The sequence below is a fragment of the Sylvia atricapilla genome, chromosome 3 (assembly GCF_009819655.1).
Source record: "Sylvia atricapilla isolate bSylAtr1 chromosome 3, bSylAtr1.pri, whole genome shotgun sequence".
Lineage (NCBI taxonomy): Eukaryota > Metazoa > Chordata > Aves > Passeriformes > Sylviidae > Sylvia > Sylvia atricapilla.
Genome location: NC_089142.1, coordinates 3,233,091 through 3,247,919, shown reverse-complemented (window position 1 = coordinate 3,247,919; position 14,829 = coordinate 3,233,091). Strand labels below are relative to the sequence as shown.

At 44.1% G+C, this 14,829-nt stretch overlaps 1 non-coding gene across 1 annotated transcript; it reads right to left on the bottom strand.

Annotated features, from left to right (window-relative positions):
* Positions 1-14,060: 14,060 nt before the first annotated feature.
* TRNAW-CCA (transfer RNA tryptophan (anticodon CCA)) lies at positions 14,061-14,132 on the bottom strand. Its single transcript has one exon. It is a non-coding gene; the product is annotated as a tRNA-Trp (tRNA).
* Between the last annotated feature and the right edge of the window lie 697 nt (positions 14,133-14,829).

Below are 14,829 nucleotides of genomic sequence, written 5' to 3'. Positions count from 1 at the left end.
ATTTCACCCTGGATTCATCACTCACTGACTGTTTTGTCTCCAACATTTTGTCTCCATCTCCCCATCCCTGTCGCCAGGTGGATGATGTCAAAGGCAGAGGAAAGCATTGGGAAAGACCTGAGGTGATGCAACTGTGCTTTGTCACTTTTTAAACAGGTCTCAGGACAGCCTCATCCCCTGCAAGGGGCTGACACAAAGCTCTCCCCCTCCTTCAGTCCTCACTTGCATCACAGAATGGTTTGGGTTGGAAGGGGCCCTAAAGACCATCTCATTCCAGTGCCCACACCATGGGCAGGGACACTTCCACTAAAACAGGTCGCCCCAAGTCCCATTCAGCCTGGCATTTCATCCCACATCATTCCCACTGCTTTACCTTCAGCCTTAAGGCACAAATGCTGACCTCTTTGCACTCACCAGGTTCCAGTCTGTCCATATTAAAAACCTCAGGAGTTAGGAGTTCTAACACTCACTAATATATATCTTCTTTTTCTCTAAAGGAAATAATACACAAGTTTGTGATGCAATGCCAAATATTCCCCCCCTTATTGCCCCAAAAGTTTGGGAGAAGAGGCTGATTCCACAAGAATCATGTCTGACATAATGCTTTAAAGGGCAACATCTTCTGGATCTTCACTTCAGACCAAGATTGCTGTGGCTGTAAATTTTCTTAAAAGGAGATCAATGCAGAGAAGGTTCTTCTTCACAAAATCTTGGGCTAATAAACAGGTTAAACATTGTCATAGCCCAGGTGTTTCTGCAGTTCCTACCTCTGACATTCTGGTTCAGTGGTTTGCTTCCTTATTACCTCATTTATTGCATTTAACTTGGAGTTAATGGCATTTTTGTTCCAAGAATTGTTGGAAGGATGAAAACATTGCAGAGGTTTATTTTTAATTTGCACAGTAATGGGCCAGCTTGAGCTACTGAGAGAGAGGCAACAAGGTGAGTTTATGCAGCAAGTAACAGCTAGATAAACGCTGATTTGCCTCTTCCACTCATAAAATCCAGTTATCCAAGAAATGCCAAGTGCTCCTTTTTTGTCTTTTTTTTTGTACTCTTGCCTTGAAAATGATCTTTTCCTTTGCCAGCAACTCTCCAGCTTGCCCCATTTCTAATGGAGAAGAAATTTAATTTGCCATCCCTCTCTTTAGTGGGATACAGAGAAGCAAGTGCCTGACCTGCAACATCAGCATGAATAAACCAAAAAAATAAACCCCTTTTGTTTTTCTCAAGACCCACTGAAATGTGAATTCTCCTCACAGACTGAACAGTGTGGGAATGCTGTGCGAGTGGAAGCACTTGTCCATAAGACATCCATTTTAGGGAGGAGGGGTGTTTTTCCCAAATTAAATCAGAATGTGGCACTGAAGAAGGTTGTGATTACTTTGTGTTATTTGAATGAGTTCCATTCACTTCCAAGACTTTACTATTTCCCTCCTCTGGAACAGAGTCAGAGTCAGAACAGAGTCAGAACTCTATTATTAGAGTTAAATTATTCAAATTTCATTGATGTGGACTGCCATAGCACTCAGACTTTGCTGAGCAAGCTTCTTTCTTGCAGAGGGAGAACGGCCCTCTGGGAAACAGGGAAGAAGATTTTTACAATGAAGGTGGCAAAACACTGACACAGGTTGCCCAGGGAGGTGGTGGATGCCCCTGGAAACAATCAAGGATGGGTCTTGGAACAAACTGGTCTAGAAGAAAGTGTCCCTTCCTGTGGCAGGGGGTTGGAATGAGATGAGCTTTAAGATCCTTTCCAACCCAATCCCTTCAAAGATTCCATGATTCTATGAAAGTGACCAACACTATGAGCCCTGCTAGCACAGGCAACCCAAAAATGTCTTTCAGAGCAAGAGGAAAATTCCATGACTTTGATTTCTAAGAAAAACAAAGGCAGGTGCAAACTGGTTGCTTAAAACCGGGCAAAACTTGTATAAAACAGGCAAGCAGCAGAACAATTTGTGCAGCACAGCAGTGACCTGGGGCTGGAACATGGAAGTGTGTGCATGGAACTGTATCCCACAGTACGCAGGGCCAGGATGAAGTCCTGGAGATCTCTGTTGAACATTAACTTCTACACAGGAGCTGGGATTTCAAGGAGCTGCAAGTACTTATCTCAGAGAAATCAAGTTATCTAAACAAAGAGGAGCTGGGAGGACTTTGAAATTCAATGATCCTGAATTTTGCCCCAGCAGCCCCTTTCCAAAGGTGATACTGCAAGGTAAATCTGAAATGTTGAGTGGGGAAAACCTTTACAAACAGCATTTCAAGCTGATTTCTCAGTCTTCTACTAGACACCATTTTTTTTTCTCTTGTTCCCTCCTTGGGAAACAAACTACCCCCATAATAATTCACAGCAAATACCATATATGATATGTAGGAGGGGTTTGCCTCAGTATTTTCTCTTAAGTATGTCTTATCAGCTAATGACAAACGAGAAGAAGTCTAAGAAGCCCTTGGGAAATGTTGTTTAAAACAGGGTACATGTATTTGGATGGTGGCAAAACTTCATTTTACCACCATAACTGTAAATCTGCCTTTAAAATCTTGTAGGCACGTGGTTATTTAAGAAATCATGTGCTTATGTTTCATTAAAACCAAATGCATGTTAAAGCATAATCCATTATTCTCCTGGCTTTCCTAATTATGGCACAAATCATTATTATAGAGTCATAGAATCATGGAATTATTTGGATTGGAAGGGACCTTGAAGATCATCCAGTTCCACCTCTGCCATGGGCAGGGACACCTTCCACTACCCCAAACTGCTCCATCTGGAACAGCCTGGTCTAATGAAAGGTGGAATATTTGGGTTCTCATTACTTCTGAGGGTCCAGCCCTTGCAGAGAAGTGGCTAAAATCAATTAGCGAGATGGCGTGATCAAGTGTGTCTTGAAAAAGCAAAAAAGTTTTAATAAGGAAAGAAAATAATACAAAAAACAAAGAGTAAAGCTGAGCACAGTACAGGGACAAGTCCCATACTGGCTACAACACCCTAAAAATGCACTGAGCCTCTGTTCTCTCTCTTCAGTACTCAATAGTCCAGGTGGGCTATTTGGCCCAATGAAGTCAGCAACAGGCTTTGAGTTACACTTTTTAAGCCCAATCCTTGCCTCTGTGCTGGCACTGAGCCAATTGCTGACCGGATAGCAAAGACATTCCTGGGTCCTTTACCTTATAAGAAATGCAAGAGGTGAGTCTTCAACCTTTACCTATATGGAAATACCTGCTGGGTGTGTGAGGTGTATGCCAACAGTGGAACATCCTTGGAACTGTTCAAAACCAGGCTGGATGATGCTTAGAGGAGCCTGGGGTAGTGGCAGGTGTCCCTGCCCATGGCAGGGGATTGAAACTGGATGGGGTTTAAGTTCCCTTCCAACCCAAACCATTCTGTGATTCCATTTTTCTACCCTTTGGCATCACCCTGCTAAGGGCACAATGAGAATGGGAAAAAGAGTGCCAAGGTTGCTTCATCCATGAAAATTTATTAGTGGACATCCTCTAATAGATTCCCTTGGCTCTTGCACACAATATTCCCACGTCATTTGTCATTAGACTGGCCTGTGCCATTTCCCATGGGCTAAATGGGTGCACAGGGCAGGTTTTGCCTCTGTTTCTCCTCACTCCTCCTCAGTCCTCACTGCACTTGGCAACAGCCACAAAGTTCTCCTGTTAAAAAAATATCCTAAAAATATTTCGATGAGGAAAACCACAGCAGATCAGTTAATGAATCCTGGTGTGTGAAACACTCACTGGTGTCACTGACAGGGCACAAAGGGAAGCTCCTGCACATTTAATGTTCAGGGATGGTGCCGTGCTGAGGTTTGGGAACCTGGTCAATTATTACCTGCCCTTGGCTGCTTTGGTCTCAACTGCTTGTGCCCTCATGTTGCAATCCAGACACTGAGTCAACATTAAATAGACATTGAAGTGACAGCACTGAACACCAGCTGGGAGAATGTACTGTCCTCTGTGTCTCTAAACTGAAGGGGAATTCCTCTGTGGAGCGGAGGCTGAGAAGGAATAATAATCAGGGTTTGAGAGGAAGGAGGAAGGTCGGATCTTCTGTAGGTTATGGAGAAAACACTGGTACATTTCTGGTCCTGGTGTGGAATTCCCTGATCTGTCACACAGCCCTGATCTGTCACACAGCCCTGGTGCTGCTGCTTTTCCTGAAAAATACTGAGGCTCCTCTGTGAGTGGTATCCTACTGAATAACACAGAAGACTTAATTTTTAAGAGTTATTGTGCAGCTGATGACAAACTAAAACACCAGAAATCTAGGAATGCATTTCCCACACGTAGCAACTGTTTTCCATATAGGAAAAAGTTCGAGACTCACCCCTTGCATTGCTTATAAGCTAAAGAACCCAGAAACTTCAATACCCTTCTGATAGTGATTGGCTCAGTGCCAAGAGAGAATCATCTATTGAACCGTTTCGCTGTTCTTCAAATCCTGTATTTCTCCCTATTGGCAGCAAGCCAAATTGTCCCTCCTAAAACATTCAATATTTAGGAAGGAGCACAAAGGAAGCAAAGGGATTTTTGAAGTGTTTCTAGCAGAGTGTCAGAGGTTTCCTCAGACACCTGTGGGCAGCTTTTTATTTTTCACTTATTAAACCTTTTACTTTTTAAAACACCTCTGAAGAACAGTCTGGCTCAAATTATTTTAAGCCAATCTACAAGGGCTGGACCCTCAGAGATTGATACATTTATACATGGTTCACAACACTCTGGCCAGGTGTTAAACTGTATCACAGAAGTGTCTTCATTGGACAGTGAGTAGAGTCTAAATGCTTTCCTTTGTGCATCATTTAAATGTCTGTTCCAGTGGTGTATTGGGTAGGTTCTCTTGCCTTTGGCACCGTCAACATCAAAAACAGACTCTTGGAACTCCTCTGGTTCTTGTTAGGTAGGAAGCTGCTCATGCTGCAGCCACAAGAATTTGGTTTATATATATTCATATCTATGATCAGTCAGGTCAGCATGGCATTGACCTTCTCCTTGTTTCCATCTGTAGTAGACAACTCCCCTGTGCCTGCTACATCCAAGATCACATTAGAATTTATTGAGCTGCAGCTAATTCAGGTGTGAGCAGAGATTCAGGATGTGACCACTAAAAATTAATCATCCGCAATATTCAATTATTAGAACAGCCCTGGCAGTTTTGTCCTCTGCTAGTCCTCTGCCAAAAATTCCTGGGTTGTTTCCATGATTAGTCCTGGCTAGGAACTATTCCAGCAGACAGCCTGATGTGGTCACCTTGGACTGGAAGCCAAGAATTGTGCAATGTGGGTACGGTCAAATGCTGCCATGTCAGAACCCAGAGAAAGGCATTGTTACAAGTCCAGAAGCTTTCTTGAGTGTACTAGTAACTAATCATATTACAATTATTCATATTTGTCTGGTTTGGCACCAACTGCAAATGACCCTTTAATAAGAGGTTTCATCAAGTGTCCTAATGCCCTTTCTCATGGCTCAGTTGTCTTGACTTCCTCTGTCTTGCTGCTAGCAATCTTTCTTTTGCTATAAGTGATAACTAATAATTTTTTTTTTGAGATATAAACATCTGTCTTCTACACAGGTCAGTGTCCTGATCAAAGTTTAGAATTACACAGAGTTTCATTCTTGTCTCTGCTTGGATGCCAGTGTCCCCAAGAGAAATCACAGTGCTTATGGATGTCTAAATCCCATTCTGTGAGTCAACAGATCTCCACTTGTACAGATGGCACACAGGGAGGGATAGCACTACAAGAAAAGGTATCACTAAATTAACAAAAATATGTGTCCATTCAGTTATAAAAGATGGCTTTAAATATCATATCACGTGATGGTTTGGGTTGGAAGGACCTTGAAGCTCATCTAGTTCCAATCCCTGACATGGGCAGGGACACTTTCCACTATCCCAGGTTGCTCCAAGCCCTGTCCAACCAGGCCTTGGACACTTCTAAAGACCAGAGAAAACCAGCTACCTGGAGGAGTCACCTGAAATAATTAGATACTTTGATTTACTAAGTTACCTCGTTTCTAGCCCTCTGGAAAGACAACCCACAACTTCAAAGGTCAATATCAGGGATAAAACCCAGTTGTGCAAGCCATGACATCATCAAGCACATCACTAATTTCCAGTGAGCTAAGGAGGGTATTGTGTAATGCAGGGGCTGGAGCTGGGGGTGGAATTTGCTTTCTCCCACTCAATGGGCCACATCTGCTGGGCATTGCCTGGCTCTTCACTTTTCCCTACATCATCCAACTGTTCGCTTCCCAGATTCTAGTTTAAATTTCAATTCATTTTTTTTTTCTTGAAACTTCTTTACTGAAATTAGTTTTTCCTGGAACTATACCCTTAGTGGATTGAAAGCACTTTTAAGATGACTATATTATTTCTTAGGAATCACAGACACAGGACTCTGACCATTTCCTTGATATCTGATGTTCTTAAATATTTCCCTGAGATAAGCATGAGGGTGGTGAAGCCCTGGCAGAGGCTACCCACAGAAGATGTGGCTGCTCCTGGATCCCTGGAAGTGTCCAAGGCCAGGCTGGATGGGGTTTGGAGCAACCTGGGATAGTGGAATGTGTCTCTACCCATGATAGAGGGGTGGAACTGGATGAGCTTCAAGGTCCCTTCCAACCCAAATCATTCAGCCCTGAAAAAAAGTGATTTGAACAGAACATGACCTTGAACGCTCCCAGAGACGGGGCAGCCACTGCAACCTGTTCCAGGGCCTCACCATCTGCTTTGCCAAAGCTTTCTCTTTTATATGAAATTGACTCCCCTTCAGCTTAAAACCATCACCCCTTGTCCTGTCACAGCAGGTCCTTGTCCCCATCTGGTTTTTGCACCGCCTTCATCCACAAACCTCATTTCTTGGTCTAAGGCTGACAAGAGAGTCACTGCTGCAGATCATCCACGAGAAACCCACTCATCTCTGTCCCATGCCCAAGTTACAGAAAGTCTCTGCACATATTTTGGGATCCACTTTTGCCCCAGGGTTGTCCTGGTGGCTGACAGAGGCTGCTGGGATGACTTCCCACCTCTGAAGGCATTTTTGCAGTATTTCACCACGTGACTCTGGTGAGTGACTGGGCTCTTGTGGAGGCTGATGACTGGATTAGCTCCAGCCAGAATTGCTCCTGCCTACACTCAGCAGGACCTGGGATCATCCCCCACCGTGGCAGCTCACAAAATCCAAAAGCCCCTTTTGCAGCCTGTGCTTAACCCACCGCAGTCTGTCACTCCCCAGGGGACCCTGCTAAAGGAACTGTGCTTGAGGAGCAGCATCTCCCAGCAGATAGCAGCTCCCAGAGCAGCAGCTCCCAGCAGATAGCAGCTCCTGAGGGAACAGACAGCCTGGGAGCAGAGATGCTGATGGTGAAACCTCCCATAAATCACAGGAGCACAGCCACCACCTCCCCATCCCAGCTACCAGAACTAATCACAGCCCCGAGTAGACAAAACATCCACATTTTTCCCCTCCCATGTGTTTTCCCTCCATGTGCTCTGTGTCAGGAGTTGTCTGGTGCTCAGATAGGGCTGCCCCTGGGCGGTGGATCACATTTGGAAGGATTATTGTTGTCATCCAGCCTCATCCTTGGGAACATCAGCCCGGAGAGTCCGTAAGGGAAATCCTTAACTGTTCATGGTGTACAGAGTCCATTGTGCAGATCCCAACAGGCCAATCCATAACTGTCCTCCTTGGGGAGATAACGCTGTTCCCATGCCAGCAAGGGGCACCTCAGCTTCACCTTTGCTTCCAGAGCTGGTTCCTTTGGGCAATCACCTCCCCATGGCCTCAAGACAGCACTGCCAGACTCCTCGCCTTGAAGTAAAACCAGGGCGGCATCAGCCTGGAGGGAGGGATTATTGAATTTCTGTGGTTTTCATCCCAGCAACTGTGTTTCATTTGAAGTGGCTGCTATGGGCCAAGCAGTCAGCCAGAGCTCTGGGAGAAAAGGGATTAATGGCAAACTTGGGATGTGCATGAACTTGGAATAAATGTGCTAATTTCCTGAGCTAATGTACAAAGCCTTTGAAATTAGGAAGAAATTCTTTACTATAGGGGCGATGAGGTTGCCATGGGGAGTTGTGGACTCCCTGTCCCTGGAAGAGTTCAAGGCCTGGTTGGATGAGGCTTGGAGCAACCTGGGATAATGAAAGGTGTCCCTGCCTGTGGCAAAGGATGAAACTGGATGATCTTTAAGGTCCCATCTGACCCAAAATATTTCATTCTGTGATGTATCAAATGAATCTCTGGGAGCACCACGCAAATATACTTTCTGCCTCTCCTTTCATTTCATCTCTTTCATTTTATCTCTCCATTCATGGATATTTTTTCCCCACCAGGCTGGTCTCCTTGCTGAGGGATGAGGTTTGCTCCAACAGGAGGGCTGACACTGCAGCAGATGTATAGTCCAGTATGGAAGAAACCCTCAAAAAATAAAGAACTCCTCACAGAGTTGTTAAATTTTGATCTCCCTTCCTCACGGACATGTTGACATGGCATAAACCATCCTGACTCTCATCTGCTCAAGTTTACAAAATGTTCAAGATGATTTTCAATGACCCCAAGCCTCCTCTGCACAGAGGTCTCCACAGAGCCACACAGGGCCAATAGCTCCTGCTCCCCTGTGCATGACTTTCCTGGGAAACCACGTCTTGAACGGCAGCACCTCAGCCCCTCCTTCAAGGATGGGATTCCTCCTGGGTAATGAGCCACACACTCCTAAGGAAACTGACCTTTGGAAAGGCCAAGACTTCATAGCAGCATTAAGGGCTGCATTTCTCAAGAGTCGTCTGTACATTTTCACTCCCACGCCTTTGCTGGGGGTATAAAACAGAGTCTAACCCACCTTTTACCCCCATCTCCAGCCCTCCAGAGGGGCAGTGGGGTTGGGTTTGTGGGTGTGGGTGCAAAGATCCTTTCCAGCCCAAACCGCTCCGTGATTCCGAGGCAATGAGGGTGGCTGGCCACATCCATACTGTTAAATTCCTTTACTGCTGGGAACAGGTGTCTGGATTAGAACTATTCACAGGTCCCCAGCCCAAACCAGCCCAAGTGGACTTGGTGATAGTTGGTCTGGGCCCAAACTGAGCCAGTTTAGCTGGTATAACAGAGCCAGGCCCTGTACCTCTGTCCCTGCACTGTTTTACTGCCAACATGGACATGGTGCTGCTCCAGGACATTTTGTTATATATGATCTTGCAGGAGAAGGTAGATAGAGCTTTTCCTACCCTCCTTCCCCTCCACTCACTCCTCCTGCTCCAGGACACTCAGTAGTTCTACTGGTACATTATTTGGACCAAAGCTGTTGCAATCACACCACAAGTAAGTGAAATCTCTGGCTTTTACCCTAAAAACTAATTGGCCTTTCAGATTAGAGCAGTTCTGTATTTAATCAGCCATTTCCTCCATGTAAAGGATGTAGGTCTTGTGCAGTGATTTAGTTGCAAGAACAGTTTTAGTTACAGGAATGTGATATAAAATCTCAGAAGCATAAAGGAAGGAAGGAAGCAGCCAAGCTGTTGGATAAAATCCCATTTGCAGACAGCTCCTCTTCTTACATAAGGGATAAAATCCCAGGGAAAAGTTCAGGCAAAGGAAAGAAATTTGGTTGATTTTCTGTGCTCAAAAGTCTAAGAGCTGTATTATTTCTCTATCAACTTTGGGAGATGGGGAATGATGTGCTGAGCAGGGCCATCTGCTCCAGCTTCATCTTGCTATTTTATTTCTTGGGAAAAAATCCCACCATGACTTTTTCACTGCAAATGTAAGGCATAAAAAGTGTCTAACACACTTCTGGGGCTTTGAAAAGCTAATGGACTGTGATCAGAGCAGGGAATGCAATTAGAAGGATGGGTGCCTACAAACTGATGAGCTCTGGCTTGTATTAATTTAGACATTCATTCATTTTTTAAATCTACTCTTGATTACATCTCACTGCCAGCATTGGTGTCTGCTCACAAGGGTGGTCCCTGTTGCTTAGTCCAAGTTTTCTTGGAATTTGTTCTAATATTCACCCAGTTCCTAAGACAGGCACCTGAAAATCTCTCATGAGTACATCCTGGGTCTGCACCTGGTAAAACAGCTGAAAAATAGAGGAAAAAAAAAAAAAAGGGTTTACAAGAAAATAATTATGAATTAAGACCTGGAATCTGACGACAAAAAAGTTTTACGATTTCAGGCTTGGGGATTGCAACAGAGATAGAGATAAGAAATTGCTTTGAGCCTTTTTTATTGTTGCTTTGCCCTGAAATAAATCCAAGGAAATATTTCTCTTTTGAAGATTCTTTGCTGATAATCCATCCCATACTGGTTTATAGCCTGATTTTAAAGATATCAGTGAAAAAGCTGAAAACCTTTCTGCCTTCTGATTGCAGAGGAAGATAAATATCAACCACATGCTGCCAACAAAATGTACATTGGGAAAGAAATTACCCAGTGCCACAACCAGGGTTATTTTCCCCTAAATCCATTACCATCATGTACTTCTGTTACATATTTCCCCACTTGCTCCATTTTATGAAGTTGCCTGCTGTTGGCGAGGCTTTTAAATACCTGAAATAAAATTGCCAAAACCCTGCTCTTTGGGGGTTTTTTCCATGCAATTGCTGAATGCATTTATAAAAATTCATCCCCACGTGGAAGACTGGGGCACCCCATGGGCAATCACAGCCCTGGTACCCCCATCCTGCTCCACACTAAGGCAGGAGTGAGATGAAGATGAAAGCAGGGAAGGGATGAGAGCACCAGGGTCAGGCTTGGCCAGGGAAAATGAGAGACATAAAATCTGTATGAATCACTGAATTATTTAGGTTGGAAAAGAGCTCCCAGACCACTGAGTCCAACCTGTGGCAGATCCCCACCTTGTCACCCAGCCCAGAGCACTGAGTGCCACATCCAGCAATTCCATGGACACCGCCAGGGATGGAAATTCCACTACGTTCTTGGGCAGCCCCTTCCAACTCCTGATCACCCTTTCCATGAAGAAATTCTTCCTGGTATCTAAACGTTAACAGATTCCTCCATCACTTCCTCCAGCAGCCACTTCATTGATTGATTCCAATACTGAGGGAATAAAGAGGCTAAAGTTTTTTGGTTTTGGTTTGTTTTTTTTTTTTTTTTTTTTTTTTTTTTTTGCATAGAATGAGTCTCCCTCCACAAACAGGAGGACCTGCAAGTTGCCCAAAGAGGGTGTGGAATCTCCCTCACGGGAGAAATTCCAGAATTGGAACATCTGGACACAACCCTGTTCAATGTCCTCTAGGATGAGCCTGCTTGAGCAGGGAGGTTGGGCCAAATGACCTCCAGTGGTGCCTTCCTGTTGGAACCCTGGGCAGGATTTAGACTTTCTGTGCTGACAGGCACTGACCCCCAAGAAAACACTGCATTTGACCTGAGGCCATGGAAAAGGCTTCCAAAATTAAACGATAGCACTGGGATTATGGGTGTGTAGTTTGAATAGAAGTGTGTAATGTCACATGGTGGAAAACTTAGAGTTTAAGGCTTTAAAATATAGTAATATATATAAAGCAAGATGGAGGATTTTGGGCATAGGTTACTCCTTCTTTTCCTTCTTCTTCATGGGTTTAGGTGGTATCTTGTAATTAGGTAGAAAAATCCGCATTGTGGACCACGAGTGACTGGTTATTAGGTTAAAAGTAAAAAAAATTAAGGTGTCATTTCATAATTGGACAGTTTGTCCTTAAAAGACCTTGTAAAGAGATAGAGACAGAGCCATTTCTCACTTTGTTAGCTAGAACTCACAACTTGTGAGACTGTATTATAGATAAGAATTAATAAACGTCTGAGTCTGAACACAACACAGTCTCTAGAGCATTTAATCCTGGCTCTAACAGAAAAGAAGGTAAAAAAGCCACACTTTCCAACCTTCTCCATTCTGTGTGTCTGTGATCTTTATCCTTAGGAAGGTCCAGCAGACCAAAAACAACCTTTCTGTGGTGACTCACAGGGAGATGTGACCTTGTCCTCGACTTGGACACTGAGACTTGAGCCAGCAGAGTGGAGAGAAATGAAAACGAAACTTCAGCTTCCAAAACAGTCATGGGATCATTCTAAAAGGAAGCCTGGTGACACAAGAGTGACATTGTAGCTTATACAGACAGAAAAAAACCCAAACAAACAAACAAACCCAAAAACCCACAACAAAACAAACCAACAAAAAACCAACCAAACAAAAAAAAAAAAAAAAACCCTTTGCTGTCTGACAAAACATAGTTCAAGTTTCTACAGAAAAACATTGCCACCAGACACAAAAAGTCCAGAGTTGAACCCCAATCTGTCACTGTGTGAAGAAGTCCCAGCTTCGGGTTTCACATCCTCCTCTGATCAAGCTACTCCTATGTCAACATTCAGAGTAAACTATTTTGTGTAACAGACCTTGATAAGGCTGATCACAATTCCCTGAGAACTTGATTTTCACTGGAATGTAAAGTTATGTAGGAAAGGGCATTTGTTACAGGAATTTATAGCAATATGGCATATTTTAAGCCTCTCTCCCTCACATTTCCCCATTTGATACAGCCTCAAAGATTTCCTAGTTTATGCAAGACAGAGCATTTTAACTGGAAACATTCAGAGACTCTCAAGATTATGAAACAATCTTGGTTATCAAGTAGCTTATGACAACTTCCCTTGAATGGGAGACATCAAGTTCTCTCTGTTGAAGTGTCCCTTTGATTAAACCTCATCACCAGGCTCTTCACAGAGTCATCAAATGTTTTGGGTGGAAAGGGGACCTTAAGATCCTCTCGTTCCAACCTCCCTGTCATGGGCAGGGACACCTTCCCTAGACTGTGACTCAAATCTCTCCTGCTTTAAAAATAAAAAAGGCTTTCAAAAGTCTTAAGAGTTTGGCCCTTTGGAAAGAGAGACTAATTGAAAGCTCAGCACTTTTTTTGAAATGTAAAACTGTCCCAGTTGCCTGCAGTGAAAATACTGCTGATGAGAAGTCTACAAGAATAATGATTCCTAGCAGATTTCCTTTCAAGAGATTTCCAGTTGTCTCAACAACAACATCTTGAAAATTGTACTCTTTGGGGCTTTTTTCACCTGTGGAAGATTTGCAAAAGGAAACACTTGAATTTCTTTCCATTTTAAGAAGTCAAAGGGACAGAAAATCACATTATGGAGACAGAGCCAAAGACAAGGACATTTGACTAAATGATCTTTGAGGTCTTTTCCAACCTCGATGATCCTGTGACATTGAAAGCAGTGAGGCAGCGACATCTTGAGGAAATCCCTGCTCACTCAGCCCTTTGGTGGCACTCCAGGAGTTACGGGATGAAGGATCTTAGGTCCTTTCTTATTGATCCATTGTCTTATCTCAGTTTATCTCCTGTTTATATATTTAAAAATTCACCTTGAAAAAGCCCTTAAAGTATTTATATTACTTTTTATGAATTATAACTCATATAAGGTCAGTCCTACAGATTCGAGCCTGTTTTCCAGCCCCCCATCCTCTCTGTCCATCTCACCATGGGGAATCAAGAAAAGACTAAGCAGAGAGTTAAAGATCCTGATGACCAGTCCTGATGGCTCAGTTTAGGCTCCTCACAGCCAGATGTTCCAACAGAATCACCAAAAAAACCTCACTGACATAGTAAAGAAATTCAGTGAGAGCCATCAAGGTGGTGGGGGAGTTGGATACAGGGGATGCGAGGACAGATGAGGAGAAATTTGGATTATTCAACCTAAGGAAGAACATACAAAGAGATCTTTTCCCTCCTGACAGGTCCTTGCCCTTCCAAAGCGGTTTTTGGGACCAGAAGAATTCATACCTAGACATGAAGCCACATCTGGGTGCCCACAATTCCTGCCAGCTTTGCAAACATAGGATAAGGGAAGGCTGAAGTTATACTTTGAGGGAGTATATCTTGGAAGGATACTTTGAACACTCATCCAGCAAGGAAAGATCACTCTGCCATGACTCATCCACTGCCCTTCAGCAGGGATTTGGGGTACAGAGTTATAGAGTGGGAGGGCAAAAGGAAGTGTCCAGGAGATGTACATCTCAATGTCCCCACAGAGGGGACATCCTGACCCCGGTGTGATTTGAACACACAGCCTTCTGATCTGGAGTCAGACGCGCTGCCATTGCGCCACGAGGTCGGGGATGGGGGCACCCCCTGCTCAAATATCATCCTGGAATTTGGGGCATTTTTTTTGAGGGAATGGGGATTTTGTTCCACCTGACAGAGGAGTGGCACCATTTTGCCTGCCTTGCCTTGCTAAACAAAGAGGGCCCTAAATGAGATACTTCACAGGAAGACGGCCACAAATGGCCACTGCCCAGAGCAGCCCTGCAGAGCCTCTCCCAGGAGAAACAGATCCTGGATGTGGTGTCTCCAGAGGGACAGGAGAAATGGTGGCCCAGCTCCTCCCTGGGGACAGAGGCCTCATTCACCCAGAAGAGGCATGGATATCAAACCCATGATTCAGAGGTCACAGATCATAACCAAAGCGCAGCACAAAGCAGGGAGGTGTGGTGGGTGTCTGCTGCACTTTACTTTATGAGGAAACTGAAGGGAGTGAAAGCTTTCTCTCAAAAATAGAGAAAGCTTCACAACTGCAGGCTCAGTCACTCCTGTAGGACCTGAACTTAACTCCATGTGATAATTCCGTGGAAGACCAGTGTGGGGTGGTACAGACAGTCCAGGGGACTCCTGGAGTGTTTCAGGACAATGATTCAGTGCAAGATGATGGAAATCGAGAGAGGTTCCTGATGAACATCATGAGGAGATTTTAAGAAAAGAGTAAAAAAATAAGAGTCTGGTCCATCCCACCTCAGAGACCAGGTGAAGATTAT